Raw genomic sequence first — 17,839 nt, forward strand, 5'->3', positions numbered from 1 at the left:
ACACCTGTAATCCCAGCAAGGCTGGACGTGGTGGCTCACCCGTGTGATCCCAGCTCTTTGGGAAGCTGAGATGAGCCACCGCACCTGGCCTGTACACACTCTTTAAGGAAACAAAGTCTTTACTATTTCTGTGCTCTGGAAGGAAGTTTCTGCATCCATGAAACAGAGGTTACATGCATGTCTAATGTTTGGGGATTGCAAGAAAAAAAAAAAAAAAAAACAGAAGTAAAAAAAAAAAAAAAAAAAAAAAAAAAAAAAAGGAAAGAAACCCTTCCCTTCAGTGTACATTTAGTAATATTTGCACTGCGACATCCATTACATTTAAGTGAAAAAATTTCAGTTAATATGCTTAGGTTTGTTATGAGTCGCCCTTATGACCTGGTAAGTTTTGCATTCACATGACAAAATGAAGAACTACATACAACTTTCAGAGGAAGGCGGGGGAAGCTGAGGGAATGCCTCTCAGCAACTGTTGTGTTGTTTAAAGCTTTTTTTTTTTTTGGGACGGAATCCCTCTTTGCTGCCCAGGCTGGAATAATGCAATGGTGCAATCTCAGCTCACTGCAACCTTTGCCTTCTGGGTTCAAGCAATTCTCCTGCCTTAGCCTCCCAAGTGGCTGGGATTATGTGCCACCATGCCCAGTTAATTTTTTTGTATTTTTAGTAGAGATGGGGTTTCGCCATGTTGGACAGTCTGGTCTCGAACTTCTGACCTCAGGTGATCTGCCTGCCTTGGCCTCCCAAAGTGCTGGGATTACAGGTGTGAGCCACCGTGCCTGGCTGAATTGTTTAAATCTTGACTTCAGAGGGCGATGTGGATGTTACAGATTTCACCATCAGGTTTTACACGGCTCTTTGTTACACATGGCTGAAACAAACTTGGAGCTATTCAACAAAAAGGGATTTATTGGGAGGAAAAGAAGAAAAACCAAAAGAATCGACCAGAGACAAGGAGTCCAGGTTTAGGGAGGGGCAGGAGAAGGGAGCTCTGAGGGCTGGTGGTGTGAACAAGGAAGCCTGGCACCCAACACTAGGGAGAAGGGCCTGGCTGGATGGCCCCCATTGCCACTCTGATGAAAGACTCATCATGTTCTCTCTGTTCTTGTGTTCAAGATGCAAGGTTCTCTGAGAGGACATTGGCTTGGTCCAGCTTATGCCACAGGCCCACCTCTGGGAAGGACCAGACTGCTGCCAGTTCTCAAATGACAGTGAGGCACCTGAACCCACCTTCTCAGCAAGCATAACCTAATGGAAGGGATGCAATTATATATGGAGATCAGCATGCATTTGGGAGGGGGAATGAACATATCAGATGCCCAGGAAAATGATAGGCGTCCACTATACCTTCTTATTAAAGTACTTATTAACTATCACAACTGCAAAGTGTTAAATACCATGGGGATTAGTATAAACGAGAAAAAAATGCTGGTCTTTAAGCCCGTTATTCTCAGTGGTCAAACTGAAAGCACCAAGCCTGAACTAGGAGGGAGAAACCCTACTTGGCTTTGTATGAGATTGTGATTGGCTCCAAGTGAAGTTCACGTCCGTGGTCCTTTTGTAGTTCCCAGGATGCTGGGTAGTATTGGCTTTGCAAGTGGTGAGAAATCCACCTTACTAAGCTACGCGTTGTCTAGGTGCCTGGGTGAGTGAAGCAGAACCAAGCTCATGATATGGCTGTATCCGTTTGCTTAAGCCAGAGACCTGGTTTCCTCATTTATAAGATGGAGCTCATGATAATGTCAAAGTGTTGGTCTGAACATTGCATGAGATAGCTCACGCAAAGCATCTGACACTGGAGTTGGCTCACAGAGAGTCCTCAGCAAAGGGGGTCTTGGCAGACGCTGTAAACGCCTCGTCCCAAAGCCCTCTGGCTCGCTCTCAGCTCACCTGTAGTTGAGTTGGGCAGTTCCAGGCTGCCTATAGCCTCTCTCCAAGGTCTCTGTCTCTTATCTATGAGATATCTCTGGGCCAGGGACGCAGCCCAGCCCAAGCACAAGATGACATGGGGTGACAGAAATGTAATGCCCTCAGGGGCAACCCCAAAGCGACATGAAGGGCATCTGGGGACCAGAACTGCACTTCTCCAGCCCTTGGTGGGACAATCCGAGACTTTTCTATGCAGTTTCCTTAGAGATGACTCAGCAAGATTAAGGGTGAAATGCCCATAGCTGTCAACAGCTCACTGGTGCACCACTACTTTCTGTCCTTTTCCTGCTCCTTCACTTGTCCTTCCTGTGTTTACCTCCCAAATAAACTCCCTGCACTTATACCGTTGAATCAAATCCTGTTTCTGAGGGAAGCCCAAATTGAACATAATTACTAAAGGAAGAATTCACAGCAAGGAGCAACTATATTCAGGACAAATAAATACATTTCTCTCTCGCGCACTCTCTCTCTTTCTCTTTCTCTCTCTCTCTCTTTCTCTCTCTCTCTCTCTCTGTCTCTCTCTGTCTCTCTCTTTCTCTCTCCCCTTTTTGGTGCCTGGAATAAATAATGAGTGAAGGAAGAAAGACAAAAATCGCTGAGGCCCAAACTCTTTGAAAAGCGCTGGACTTTGCGTGAGTTTTGAGGGAGGTGGGAGTGATGGGCAGTTGTCTTGCTTGGAGAAAAGTGTGTTCTTCCAGGCGTGGTGGCTCACACCTGTAATCCTAGCACTTTGGGAGGCTGCGGCGAGCAAGTCTCTTGAGCCCAGGAGTTCAAGACCAGCCTGGCCAACATGGTGAAACCCCGTCTCTACTAAAAAATACAAAAATTATTCAGGTGCGGTGACATGTGCCTGTAATCCCGGCTGCTTGGGAGGCTGAGGAAGGAGAATCACTTGAACCTGGGAGGTGAAGGTTGCAGTGAGCTAAGATCGCGCCACTGCACTCCAGACTGGGTGACAGAGTGAGACTCTGTCTCAAAAAAACAACAACAAAAATCTGGCAAGGTGGTGCACGCCTGTAGTGCCAACTACTTGGTATGCCATGGTGGAAGGATCGCCTGAGCCCAGGAGGTTGAGACTCAAAAAAACTGCATTTTGAGATTGAGAACAGGATTCCCAAAACCACTCCTAGGACAGTAGCGTGATTTAAGACACAGCTGGATGCAATTCAGATTTCCCCCAAATCAGGACCTGGAACATGGTGCCAGTGGCCCAGAACTGGGGGTGAGTGGGAGGAAGAAAATAAACAAGGTGCAATTGCATAATTGTGAACACAGCCAAGAAGCTACCTAGAATAGAAGAGAGACGGGAGGTGAGGGGTCTTGGTTCCAGGAGACTGGGGTATGAAGAGCTTCTTCAGTGAACACATGGCATGCAGGCTTCAGGGAGGTGCCTCATGCCCACCCCCACACGCCCCAAACCCTTGCCATACCTGCCTTCCAGTTTCTCTGATGTTTCTGCCTCAAGGCCCTTAATCATGAAGTTTCCTCTGCATGGCCTGTTTGTGTAGATTCTAGGCCTTTCGTTTTTTAAACTTATAATTTTTCAGCTCTCAACTGCCAGTTGCATCAGTTAGCATTTGCCACGTAAGAAACCATCCCAGAACAACAATCGTAAAATTGCTCACAAATCTGTGGGTCAACAGTTTTGGTGGGGTTCATCTAGGACAGCTCACCTCTGGTGTTGACTGTGATGACTCATTTTTCTGGGACCTCAGCTGTGACAGCTGTGATGCCCAGGCCTGTCTTTCATGTCATCTCTCATATGTAAAGAAGCTAGACTGGGCTCGTTGAAGTGATGTCAGAGATGTTCCAACAGCAGGAGAGAGGCAGCTGCAACGTCCCTTAAGAGCAAGGCTCAGAACTCACGTCAGCTTACCTCTGCCAGACTGTATTGGTCAAAACAAGCTGTGAGGCCAACCCAGATTGAAGGGGTCAGGAAATTGTTGCCCCCTCTAAAGAAGAAGAGCTGCAATGAGTATATGGCCATTTACAGTCTATGACACCAGTTCAAATGCCACTTTATCAGGATACCTAATGGCTCCCCTGCTAGGCTATGTCAAGTCTACCTATCTTATTTTCTTTATTCATGATTGATTGTTTGAGACAGAGTCTTGCTCTGTTGTCCAGGCTGGAGTGCCCTGGGGAAATCCTGGCTCACTGCAACCTACATCTCCTAGGTTCAAGTGATTCTCATGCCTCAACCTCCCAAGTAGCTGGGACTACAGGCACCAGCCATGATGCCCAGCCAATTATTGTATTTTTAGTAGAGATGGGATTTCTCCATGTTGGCCTAGCTGGTCTCGAACTCCTGATCTCAAGTGATTCTCCTCCCTCAGCCTCCCAAAGTGCTGGGATTCCAGGCATGAGCCACCGGGCCCAGCCCACCTATTCTATTTTCTCCAAGTGTTTTGTGAATGTTTGTTCCATGCCAACCTCTATGTTTATCATGGTATCTTTGGCATTTAGCACAGTGCTTGTCACAACATCGTTAATGACTGTTTCTTGAGTGAATGAAGGATTGTTCTGAGGACAAGAATATTAATGTTGACTACGTTAATAAAGAAACCATTCTGGAGGAGGTTGTAGAAATCAGACTTGGGCCGAGTGCAGTGGCTTACGCCTGTAATCCCGGCACTTTGGGAGGCTAATCAGGTGAATCATGAGGTCAGGAGTTCGAGAGCAGCCTGGCCATCATGGTGAAACCCATCTCTACTAAAAATACAAAAATTAGCTGACTGTGGTGGTGGGCAACTGTAATCTCAGCTACTCAGGAGGCTGAGGCTGAAGAATTGCTTGAACCTGGAAGGTGGAGATTGCAGTGAGCTGAGATCGCACCACTGCCCTCCAGCCTGGGTGGACAGAGCGAGACTCCATCTTGGGGCGGGGGATTAAAAAAGAGAAACTAGACTTGGAAGCTGAAAGAAGACCCTTGCTCTGTGTTTGCTGAGATTAGTTATGGGTAAATTCATGAAGTCAGAGTTGTAAATTCTGGCAATGGATTGTAAACATGCCAGTAATCTGTTAGGTATGTATGTAATACATACCAGAAAAAGGAAATTTTTTAGAAAGCTTAGATAAGGCAAATGCACGAGGTAAGATAATTTAAAAAGTCCTGCCTTTGTGACTTGAAGCCGGAATAATTATTTGTAAGTTTTGAAGAGAGGTGGGAGTGATGGGCACTTGTATTGCTTGGAGAAAAGTAAATGATCATTTTTCTATCAGAAAAATTTGGCTATATGCGTATTAAACAGAGTTGAGTAATAAAAGACTATCACTGTAAGAAGATGGATTAGAACATGTTTCATTTCAGCACTTCTTCCTTTTTTTTTTTTTTGAAGTTACATGCAGGTTTCTGCTGAACTTGGCAATGATTATATTCTAAAAGGTACTTTTACCACTGTAGCTCTCCAAGGTTCTACTTGACCTTTTTTGGCTTTTTTTCTGAGATGGAGGTTTGCTCTGTTGCCCAGGCTGGAGTGCAGTGGCATGATCTCGGCTCAATGCAACTTCCACCTCCTGCATCTCGGTTCAAGCAGTTCTCTTGCCTCAGCCTCCCGAGTCGCCAGGATTACAGGTGCCTGCCACCACACCCAGCTAATTTTTGTATTTTAGTAGAGATGAGGTTTCACCATGTTAGCCAGGCTGGTCTTGAACTCCTGACCTCGTGATCCATCTGCTTTGGCCTCCTAAAGTGCTGGGATTACAGGCGTGAGCCACTGTGCCTGGCTCAGCACTTATTCTTTCACAGAACATCTGTTGAGCTCTTCCTGAATACAATATACAGTACACTTGGCTAGATGCTTTGCGAGACACAAAGAATGTGGAAAAGTTCCATGCATTATTAGGGTATACTGAAACTCTAAGGTATATATGTACATGTGACCTTCGTATGATATAGGCAATGATTTATGCTGGAAAGAAGCTGCTGTAAAATAACTAGAAATTCGGAGGATGCTTGGCAGAATTTAAGCATCTGCTCACCATCACTGTATATCTCCTATTGCCTTTCTGATTTTTTTCTGAGATTGAAAACTGCCCTTCTGTGTATTCTGCTCTGTGTAAAGACTATCTCCCTTTGGACACAATGGTGACTTTGGTCTCTGTAAGCCATCTCACAGTCTTAGGCAAAAGAAGGAGCATTTCCTTTTGGCAGCATACTGTTCACGCTCTTCAGCCCTGATCCCTTCCGGATCACCCTCTATCTGGGTCTGCCTTCTGGGTTCATTGTTCGTGATCCTCCTCTTTATGCCCACTGCCTACCTGGTAAAGCTTAACTTTCAATACCCCATTCCTCTATGGACTGCTGCTAATTAATCTGTTACACTTGTATCACCATGAATCTTCTGGAGATGAGAACTGACTCTAAAGTTGTGTGATGTGTAAGTATCACGTCAGGCTAATGGGTGGAGATTTTGGCATAGGTAACTTCCTTCACACCTCTCTCTCTCTTTTTTTTTTTCTTTTGGCACAGGGTCTCACTCTGTTGCCCAGGCTGGAGTACAGTGGCATGATCACAGCTCTCTACAATCTCTACCTCCTGGGCACAAGTGATCCTCCCACCTCGGCCTCCCAAATAGCTGAGACAAGCAAGCGTGTGCTACTATACCTGGCTACTTTAAAAAATGTTTTTGTGGAGATGGGGTCTTACTGTGTTGCCTAGGCTGGTCTTGAACTCCTGGACTCAAGGGATCCTGCTGCCTTAGCCTCTCAAGGTGTTAGGATTACAGGCGTGAGTCACAGCAACCGTCCTCTTGACATCTTTCTCTACCTTTCTGTCCAGCTAATGAGGATGGAATGACAAGCGTTGGGGGTGACAGAGAATAAGTTAACAGATATAGATTTTTACTACGTGTCAAGCATGCAGCCAAGAACTTTCAAATGTGTATTTGATGGAGTTCTTAGTTGCAGACAACAGAATTCACTTTAGGTAGTTGAAACTAAAGGGGATTTATTAAGGGATAAGTAGCTTCTATAATCAATGAGAAGCCCAAATTGAGCTGCTAGGACAGAAATCTAGAAACATACCCCAGAAGAGGCCAGCCGTGGGAACTGCAGCCTTTACTGTGATCAGAAAGCTGGTGCCACAACTACTGGTTTGAGAACCATGTGGTATCTAGTGATCTGTGCCCACAAAATGAATGCTCAGCACTTGGTCTCTTTCCCTAAAGAATCTAAATTGCAGGGGTAGCTAGGAAATGTAACTTAGATTCTGCCTTGGGAAGGTGGGTAGTTAACTAGAGGTAACTTTCAACACGTGGAAAGGAGCTTCCAGAGATTTTGAGATGTGAAAACTTCAAATGTCCTCTCAACAAATACAGATAATTCATTTTGAATATATTACTTCCATCTGAATGATTTCCTCTGAATTGCGGTAGGCAGGTGTTAGTACCTCCTCTTTTAAGATTAGGGAAAAAGGCACAGAAAACCAAATAAATAGTACACAGAAATAGAATTAGGTTTAAAACCTAGAGTCGTCTGACTCTAACCTCCCCATATTTCCTTGGCATCTTTTTTGGTTGTATTAAATGGCATGGTTCTCCTCTGGCTTTGGAGATTGTCTCCTAAAGCAATCATTGCCTAGAAACTCAGTGGTTAAGCAGACAATTTTGATTCTGAGAGTGACATTCTTCAGAAATGTTTGTGAAAAAGCATGCTGGGCGTGGTTGCTCACGCCTGTAACCCCAGCATTTTTGAAGACAGGGGCGAATGGATTGCCCAAGCCCAAGAGTTCAAGACCAGCTGGGGCAGCATGGCAAAACCCTGTTTGTAGAAACACACACACACACACACACACACACACACACACACACCCCAGCCAGCTATGGTGGCATGTGCCTGGAGTCTCAGCTACTCAGGAGGCCGAGGTGGGCGAATTGCTTGAGTCCAAAAAGCCGAGGCTGCAGTGAGATAAGGTTGCACATGCCGCTCCTGTCTGGGCAACCGCGCAAGATTCTGTCTCAAAAATAAATAAATAAAAAAGGCCCAGCATGGTGGGTCACACCTGTAATCCCAGTACTTTGAGAGGCCAAGGTGGGTGGATCACCTGAGTTCAGGAGTTCAAGACCAGCCTGGCCAACATGGCAAAACCTCATCTCTACTAAAAGTACAAAAATTAGCCAGGCATGGTGGCAGGCACCTGTAATCCCAGCTACTCAGGAGGCTGAGGCAGAAGAATCGCTTGAACCTGGGAGGTAGAGATTGCAGTGAGTGGAGATTATGCCATTGCACTCCAGCCTGAGTGACAAGAGTGAGACTCTGTCTCAAAAAGAAAAGAAATTTGCAGAGAAATATTCAAGCAGTGTTATTTCCATCAGAGAACCAACAGACAAAAAGGGAACTAAGAGAATACTACCTCCCTTTCCCGTATGGAACTTTTGCCTGGGAAGGTGCAAGGTGGAGAAGGCAGTGAGCGGGAGCAGGGGAGTAGTCCCTGACCCTTGCTGTTCAGGCTTTTATGGTGAAGCTGTGCAAATGTCTTTAATCACTTCCAAAGGAATGGCAAGCAGAGTCGTGCACCGAGAAGGCCTGAACTTTTATCAAGTGCTAGTGTCTTTAGGAGACAGCATGGGAGAAATACAAAACAGGCCGGAGGAAGGTGAAGTGTCTGCTTTGTTTCACGTTTTCCTTTCTGCCGAGATATAAGTGAGATCTTTCTATAAAGACCAAAATGGCTCCACGAGAATTGCCATAGTAGACAAGAGGTCTTTTTACTTTTTATGCGATACATTTGTATTGAAAACACATGTTGGAGACCAAAGTCATTTTCTTTATAGACAATGAATCTTACAACTGGTTTGAACAATTTTTTAAAACTCAAGTGCTTTACCACTCCTTGTGATTAATAGAACTAGAAAAATTGCCAAAAAAAAAAAAAAGAAAAAGATAAGGGGATGAAAAGGAAAGCAGAAACAAAATGGAAGAGTTTGAAAAGTTGCAAGAAATGATGAAGCACAGAGAACCTTCAGAAAGGCCAGTGATCCCGTTGTGCTTGGGACAGCTTGGTTACTTTTGCTAGCGATGTACTTGGGGGAAAATTATATTTGTTGTTTTTCAAACTGTTAGGAATTTGGTAATTGATCAATTCTTTTTCTTAACGAGAAAAGAAAGCTTTTGGAGGTGGAGAAGGAGCACTTTAAAAGGATGATCTTGCTTCAGAGCGGTTCTTCTTTGCTATTGTGTCTTTGCTCACATCCGGCAATGATCAAGGCAGTATCTTTAAACAAAAGTGAAAAGTTGCTGTGACCTTCACTGTCAGGCTCAATTTGAACTGGGCCACAGGACTTTGCAATTTATTTTTTAAATTAGCTGTTCCTGTCTCTTGGTGTTTGTCTACATGCCGCCCCTGCTGCATGAAAAAGACAGACAGTGGGATGCTTTTACTTCATCGGATGTTATCTTCACTCTCGAATAAACAGTACTGTGCTACCTTGTAAAAAGGGCTCTGAACCCAAGTACATCTTGCTGACATGGTGTGAATTTTATATTTAGGCTTTATTAATATATGAAGCAGTTTTGTCTTTGATTTTGTTCAACTTCTCCCTTTTCTCCTTGCTCAGAGAGAGCATGTGTCTCCTTTTTTAGCTTTTGGTGGTGGCGGTGATGGTCGTTTTTGCTTTTTTGTTGTTGCTTCTCTTTTTAATTCCTAGATATTATCTTTTCAATAGCTGTTAGAATTATAAATTCCAAATTCAAGAGCAAGGCTGGACCTGGACATCCTCTGCTCCAATTCTTCTAGAAGTGAAGGAAACTGGATGATGGGGAAATGAAATGGCTTACTCAAAGTCATGCACCCAGTTAATCATCTGCAGACTTCCATTTGAATCTCTTTCCCTATACCAGGTGGCTGATAGGCAGAGACAGGAGTCAGGGGAAGGCTCCTCCTTTCCCTAAGTGAGCCTATTAGAGGTTTGAAATGGGTCATCAAGGCTGAAATTCACAAAATTAAGCTAATTCTGACTCCCCAGCCAGGTAACATAGCAATAACAAGATTTAAATTTAGCGATATTCTTTTACCATTTTTGCCTGGTTATATTTAACATTTTTTATGAAGTAGGAACTGGGGGACGTTTCAGAAACTTAATTTACCCAACTGGGGACATCAAACCTTAACTGGGACCTGCAGATTTTCCTTAGGGAAACTTTGATCCTCATTCCCCATGTTGGACTGAAATTCGGAAATGTTTCCTCATATTTAGCGGTACAACTACTTTTCCCCACAGAAAAGATGGGGATTTACCATCTCCCTGTAGCCCCTTAGGTATTGTTTTGTTTTGATTTTCCGATAGATCAATTAGGTTTGCACAAATCATGTAGGGACAAATGGAGGCCAGCTATAGGAGGGATGGAAGACGGTGTGTGGTTAGCTCATTCAGGAAAAGCTGGTCACCATCAGATCTGATCATCCTCTCCTTCACATCTTACATGTCCCATAATGCACTGAAAGCTGTGGATTATTATGGTGCTGAGAATCTCATCATCATGATATGATCTACCTGAAAACCCCATATTAAAACCAGACCACGCTGTGATCACCTTCCATTTGCTGAAGCTCCGTGGACATCTTTTGTGAGAGCTTTGTGTTTTTATATACGGAAGAGTTTAATGTTGAATTATTCCTCCCAAATGCAAACGCTAGATTAACCCATATGTCATCTATTTACAAGACACTGGGAACACTGGCTTTCTTTTACAGTGGATGAGACAACGTGTGGCAATATTTCATGAAGGCATAATCGCGCTATACAGGGCCCTAGAATATAGTGTGACAGAGTGCAATTCATGGAAGCATAATCATTTCCTTTCAAAATGGCAAATGTGGTTTCAGTGCTAAAGAACTCAGCTCGGGCCATTGTTATGGATGGAAATCACCTCTTGTCATCGGAGCATCTAAGACTGTATCAAGATCAGCAGCTGTTCTCCCGAGAATGGTGCATCTTTCATATTCAGGTCTTCCCACGGGTTCTTTGACATGGTCTCAACCTGTTTGTATTTTATTTATGATTCTCAGTCTTGTAATATCACTGTTTACTAGATTTGTACCTACGGAGCTTTTCTTGTATCAGATGCCCCAACCCTCATGTTCATGGGGGAAGCAGGCGTTGCAGTGCAGGGAACGCCTCTTTGCTAGGTTTCATTAGGGACTTTTGTTTTGTTTTGTTTTTTAAGTCTGGCTCTGTTGCCCAGGCTGGAGTGTAGTGGCCTGATGTCAGCTCACTGCAACCTCCACCTCCTGAGTTCAAGCAATTTTCCTGCCTCAGCCTCCCCAGTAGCTGGGACTACAGGCATGTACCACCAGCTCCGCTAATTTTTGCATTTTTAATAGAGATCGGGTTTCGCCATGTTGGCCAGGCTGGTCTCTAACTCCTGATTTCAAGTGATCCACCCACCTTGGCCTCCTGAAGTGCTGGGATTATAGGCATGAGCCATTGCACCTGGCCCAGGAACATATTTTTGATTTCTGCAAGATGTCAAAAATGAATATCAGCCTCTACCATCCAGAGGACCCTGTTCCTGATATCACAAAGAAGGAGCATCTTCCCAGACTCTCTGTCCTATTGAAAAAGGGCAGAACAAAAGCCCTTGTGTAGCATGTTATAACTTACCCAGTACTGGGCAGTTCCTCTTAGGGTTTAGCCTCTTACTTTGGAGCACATATTCCAAGTTTCATGAGACTTCGGTGTAGAACATACCGAGGAAGATGAGCTTTTCCTCTCCTCCCTGCTTTTATAAATCTCACTGGTGTAGTAAGGAGGTCTAAGAACAAAGGGGAAGCTGTAGCAAAGGAGTAGAACAAGTGGGGTGACTTTTTGCTAAAGAGAGGGACGTGTCCCTCCTACCAAACGACTTGGCGTCTTTATGAACAATCACTTTTTCGGCTGATAAACATTCTTAGGGAAAAGTGCATTTAGATGCCATCTTTACTCATTTATTCTCCAAACTGTAATACAGCACATTTTGGGTTTCAGTATATTGCATTTTAAAACTAATGATGCATTCATTCTAGAGCAAATCTTATTTCTAAGCCCTAATTTAATAGAATTAAACTCTAAGCTGAATTGGTTTTATGAGATAAAACTCTGAAGTTGATAACTGCGTTTAGGAATAGTTCAGGTATTGAGTTTCTAATTTGCTTCCTGAGCATGGAAATCCCAGATAATCAATACTGACTACCTTTAATTGGTAGCAAAGGCTCTTGCTGAGTCGTCTGTCTTCTGCTGGAGGAATTACCTCGCACACGGGGTCTCTGTACCGCTCTCTGATTGGTCGCTGCTGAAAAGCCCTGGCCTTGGGTTCATTTCAAGTTGGATATTTATTCCTCATCAGTTGATCACAGCTATACTCACCTCTGTTGAAACAACGTGGAGTTGGGGGGGAGCATGGAAATGTCTTCTTCTGTATGCCTTACAGAGTTTCTGGGTTTGTTGTAGCTTTCTTTGAGGGCTGTCCATTTAGTCTCTATTACAGACATTATTATTTTTATTCAGCGGGGGCAGAGGGCAGACTGATCAAGATAAGATTAGAGCTTTCCAAAGGGTGGGAACATTCCTGATTATGCTATAACCCTGTAAATCAGCTCTAATACCGTCTAAAAAGAAAGAGCCTGCTAATTGTTAAATGAAGTATTCACAGATGCTACAGGCATTTGGAAATGGATTTCTCCAAATCCATTAAAAATCAGATGCTGGCTTATTTTGGTAAAGAAAATGTGTTTTAAATATGAATGTAAAATACAGGCAAATATTTTTTTTTTCTTTTTGGAGCAGAGGATATGCATTAATCTCCTCCTTGATTTTAATCCTCTGAGAAAGAATTTTTTCCCCCTTGCCAACGGGTGGGGGCCAGAGACAGATATTATTGATAGGAATTCAGTTGGAATTCCATAGAACTGCTACTGCATTCAACCTTGTTTTTCAAAAATAAGGCAATTTAAATTTTTTATTGTTTCTTTTTTCTTATTATCAAGGTGAGACATGTTTAGTGTGAAACATTTTTTTAAACTATGGAATAGCACACAAAATAAAAAATAAAGTGTAATCCCACGACCTACACATTGTCGCTGCCAACATTAAAGAGTTGTATCCTTCTCTGCGCTCCCTATGCATATATAAGCTTTTGGATAGGTTATAAAATTAAGATCAAAACGTACATAATTCTTTGTAAACTGCTTTTAAAATGTAAGGTTATATTGGAAACATTTTTCCTTGGTACTAAGTACATGTTTATGACCTGATTTTTTTAGTGGCTCCACAGTATGGGTGCACCATAATTTATTTAACCGATTCCCTGTTTATTGGGCATTTATTTTCTTCTGGATTTCTTGGTATTATAAACAACGCCGTGATAGACAACATTGAACATAGATCTTATAAAACACAATACTGTGTGTTTTATTTTTAGTACAGTGCTCTGTTATCTGCACAGAAAACCTTGCCCAGATATCCACGCTTTGGGATACCTTTGCTGAATGCTACCTGACTTCTTTGTCTCTCTTCCATTTCAAAAATTCTTCATGATGATGATGAAACGTTTTATACATGTAGCTTCTTTGGGAAGTTTAGTTTTGTTCTTTCAGTCCCGTGTTCTCGTAAATGCTTTCTGAGCTTGTTGTATTTTCCAGAGATGACTAAATCTGTGTTTTTCACTCTTGTCTTGCCTATAAAGTTGCATTAATTATAAGGTACACACAGTAAAGGTGAACTCATTCTTAACTCAGGAAGCGCTCTGGCATTTGTTTAAAGTTTATAGGAGCATCCCTTCTCCTCCTCTGGAAAAAGCCCGTGTTACTGGGGGCCTGGACAGCTGCTCCTGGGGTTGTCCACCTGCCACGCCCTTGCTGTTTGTGGCTCGGGGAAGTTGGTTTCCTCTCTGATAGTTCAGGAAGGCCAGTGAATGTGAAATCCAGCCTGAGAGGCTGGGAGAGTAAATCGTGGATCTGGCCCATTTCAGTGCAAGTAAATTACATTTTGTCAGCTTCATTGCCCTGAATTTCACGGGTAAATGTGGGACATTGAACGAATGGCATTTGACAATAAAAAAAAAAAAAAAAGACTAACGCCTTATTAATGCAAACAATCTCTGATTCAAATGGCTGCAGGCAAGGAGGGGTTGTTATTTCAGTGGAGGCAATTGCTGTTTTTCCTTCTGTTCATGTTAATTTCTCAGAAAAATATAAGGTCTTTATTTTGCTCCATGCTGGATTAGAAACACCAGTGCCTCCTCTGGAAAAATACTGGTTTTGGGATTGTAGAAACTCAGAGATTTAGAGTTCTTATTCAACCTCAAGAGCCTTTGCATTCTGGTTTGTGTAATAACACACATGTCCTCTTGAGTTTGCGTTCAGATGCCCTTCCTTTACCTGTAGCATCCCCGTGACTCTTTCTCTGTGGTCAACCGAGTTGAAAAACCCAGATGCAAGTGCAGCATGGAAAGTGTTTTATGTCCTAGACAGACAACCAAAGGTCTTAGGTTGCCTTCTAGAAATATAATAATTGGTTCTTTTATGCGTGTGTTTGTGGAAGGTAGGGGACAAATTTCTTTATCTCATCACCTTCAGCAGACTTACTATTTTGCCATGTTTCTTTTTCTATTTAATCAGAGAAAATACCAAAATTCACAGAAGCAAAAGTCAACTCATAATCTAATTCTGTATGCTCATTCTTGTAGCCATCTTACTTTCTATCTAAAATAAAGACAGATGGATACTATTTTTTTCTTATGAGACAGAGTCTTGCTGTTGCCCAGGTTGGAGTGCAGTGGCACAATCTTGGCCCATTGCAGCTGCTTCCTGGGTTCAAGCAATTCTCCTGCCTCAGCCTCCCAAATAGCTGGGACTACAGGCACCCGCCACCACCCCCGGCTAATTTTTGTATTTTTTAGTAGAGGTGAAGTGTCTCCATGTTGACCAGGCTGGTCTCGAACTCCTGACCTCAGGTGATCCACTCGCCTCGGCCTCCCAAAGTGCTGGGATTATAGATTAAGCCCCTGTACCCAGCCGATGTGTACTATTTATAATGCTCTTTAATTTTCCACACCAAAGAGAACCTGAAACACTAAACATACTGACAAGTTTATAAGTAGGTTTGTCCTGACGCCACTTGTGTTTGTGGTTTATCAATGGAGATAAAGGAAAATATCTAGTTTATCTACTCAGATATCTACTTTGACTTTACTCATAAGCAAAATTAATTGTGTTGTATGTTTTGTGTTTAGCTGAAAGGCCCTGGGAGAGTATATCTTCAGTATCAAAGACAGAGACTTTTATGGTGATCTTGATGGAGGTAGAGAATAGAGATGAATGACCAAGTGATAATAGAAGACCCTGTTGTCATAAAAGTAGGATTATGTGTGACAATAGAAGATCTTCAGAGACTTTGGGAAGTGTTTTCAATCTTTTTGAAAAATTCATTTTAGATTCAGGGGGTAGGTGTGCTTGTTTGATACATGGGCATATTGCATACTAGTGGGGATTGAGCATCGAGTGTACCCATGACCCAAACAGTCAGCATTGAACCTGGATGGTTATTTTTTAGCCCTTATCTCCCTCCCACCCTCCTCCCTTTTGGAGTTCTGGGGTCTATTATTTCCATCTTTATGCTCATTGTACCTGTTGTTTAGCTCCTACTTATAAGTGAGAACACGCCATATTTGGTTTTCTGTTTCTAGGTTAGTTTGCTTAGGATGATGACCTCTAGTTCCATCCATGTTGCTGCAAAGGACATCGTTTGGTTCTTTTTTATGGCTCTGTAGTATTCCATGGTGTGTGTATACCACATTTTCTTCATCCAGTCAACTCTTGATGGATACTTAGGTTGACGGATCCGTAGGTCCATGACTTTACTATTGCAAATGGTGCTGCAGTGACACACAGGTGTCTTTTTAATGTAATGATTTCTTTTTCTTTGGGCAGATACCCAGTAGTGGGATTGCTGAGTCAGATGGTAGTTCTGTTTTTAGTTCTTTGAGAAATCTCCATACGGTTGTCCATAGAATTTGAACTAATTTACATTCCTACCAAAAATGTATTCTCCAACCATGCCAACTTCTATTGTTTTTAAGTTTTCAGTAATAACCATTTTAACTGGCGTGAAATGATCTCTCATTGGCCACTGGTATTTCTTGTTTTGAGAAATGTCTGTTCAGGTCCTTTGCCCATCTTTTCATGTTTGTTTCTGTTTATTTTTCTTGTTGAGCTGTTTGAGTTCCTTATAGATTCTGCTATCTATGTCAGAGGCATGATTTGCAAATATTTTCTCCCATTCTGTTGTCTGTTGGCTTTGTTATTTCTTTTGCTGTGCAGAGCTTTTTAGTTAAGTCCTAACTTTTTTAGTCTCATCAGCAAACTTTGTAATGTGCAAGGATCTAATCCTAGCCAATAGGATCACACAGAGATGAAACTTTGACCTTGACTCTTAGGCATTCTTGCCAAGCTTTCATGCCTGGGTGAGAAGGCTCAGTTTTCCTAGGAGAAAGTCTGAAAAAGAAGTCAGGGCTAAAGGACCTGAGATTGTGTTATGAGGGTGATGATGACCAGTGTCATCATCCCTGTCAAAGAAGACATCATGTCAGCTCATAAACCTTTAGATACAATACCCCTTTTTAATAACAAACATTTTGTTAATGTCTTCTTTACTATCCTGAAAAGGCATACATAGACAATATAACCTACCCATTCATGTAATTTAAAAAAAAATCACTAAAATACCCCAACTGTAATATAAAATGAAAGGAAAACAATTTATATTGATATATGCATTTTTACATGAAAATGCTGAGGACAGCTACATTGGAAAACGTAAGAAGTGTGATACCTACACCTGTGAGTAGACTCACCGTGAACAGGTCATCTACAAATGTGGACTAATGGAGATGTGTTGTGTTGCTGATTTGGTTTCATTAAGTGGCTTTGTCGAGATTTTCTGACATGGTAAACAAGAGAGTCTAGAACAAGACAGCTTGCAGTTGTCCCTTGATTTACCTGGCAGTTGCATTCCTGGAAAATCTGTTTATATTCACTCTGAGCATTAAATCGTTTGTTTATATGTGAAAGTATTTAGGTTATTGTCTCAGATCATTATTAACAGTTTTTACCTCTGTGAATGTCCAGTGAAACCTTGGGAAATCTTGCAGGAGGTAGATAGGTCAGTTCTTCATGGTAAGAGGTGGTTTTGGATGATACTGGCTGTTTGGCATCCCTGGACCTGCCCACTAAATGTTGTTAGTGCCCTACCTCCCCTATCACTGTGACAATCAAAACTGTCCCAGCAGCTCCAAATGGTGGGACGATTATGGAAGATGGTGGTGTGAGGAGGGACCCAAGAGTCGCACAGATCTGTTGATCCTAATGCCTCAATTTTTTTTTTTAAAAAAAGTCCCTATGATGTCAAACTTAAACACAAAATATATCCAGTTAGTATGTATGTTGTTACTTTTGGATGCAATATCAGTTGTAAGTTTTCAGTAGTTCCCCAGATTTTAGCTTCTTAGTCCCCTCCAAAGAAACCTTTTGAAGGAATTTAAAATATATGTTCTATACTTTGAAGATTTGACATGTATCAAATACCACATTGCAGTTTTTATACGTGACTTTACTTAATGTCTCACCTGTAACTTTTGAAGTTATTTTATCCATTTAGCAAATGGGAAAACAGAGATCTAAAGATATTAGAACCTCCATGAAAGTTCCTCAGCTACTAGTTTTCAGAGTAAAATTTGACTTCAAGTCTGTATACCTTCCAATAAAATAGTGCGACAATCATCTCAACAAAGACAACCTCAGGAGAGGACAGTTGTTAGAATCTCCTTCCTTCCTTCCTTCCTTCCTTCCTTCCTTCCTTCCTTCCTTCCTTCCTTCCTTCCTTCCTTCCTTCCTTCTTTCCTTCCTTCCTTCCTTCCCTCCCTCCCTCCCTCCCTCCCT

Source organism: Cebus imitator, unplaced genomic scaffold (assembly GCF_001604975.1).
Source record: "Cebus imitator isolate Cc_AM_T3 unplaced genomic scaffold, Cebus_imitator-1.0 Scaffold118, whole genome shotgun sequence".
Taxonomy (NCBI): Eukaryota; Metazoa; Chordata; class Mammalia; order Primates; family Cebidae; genus Cebus; species Cebus imitator.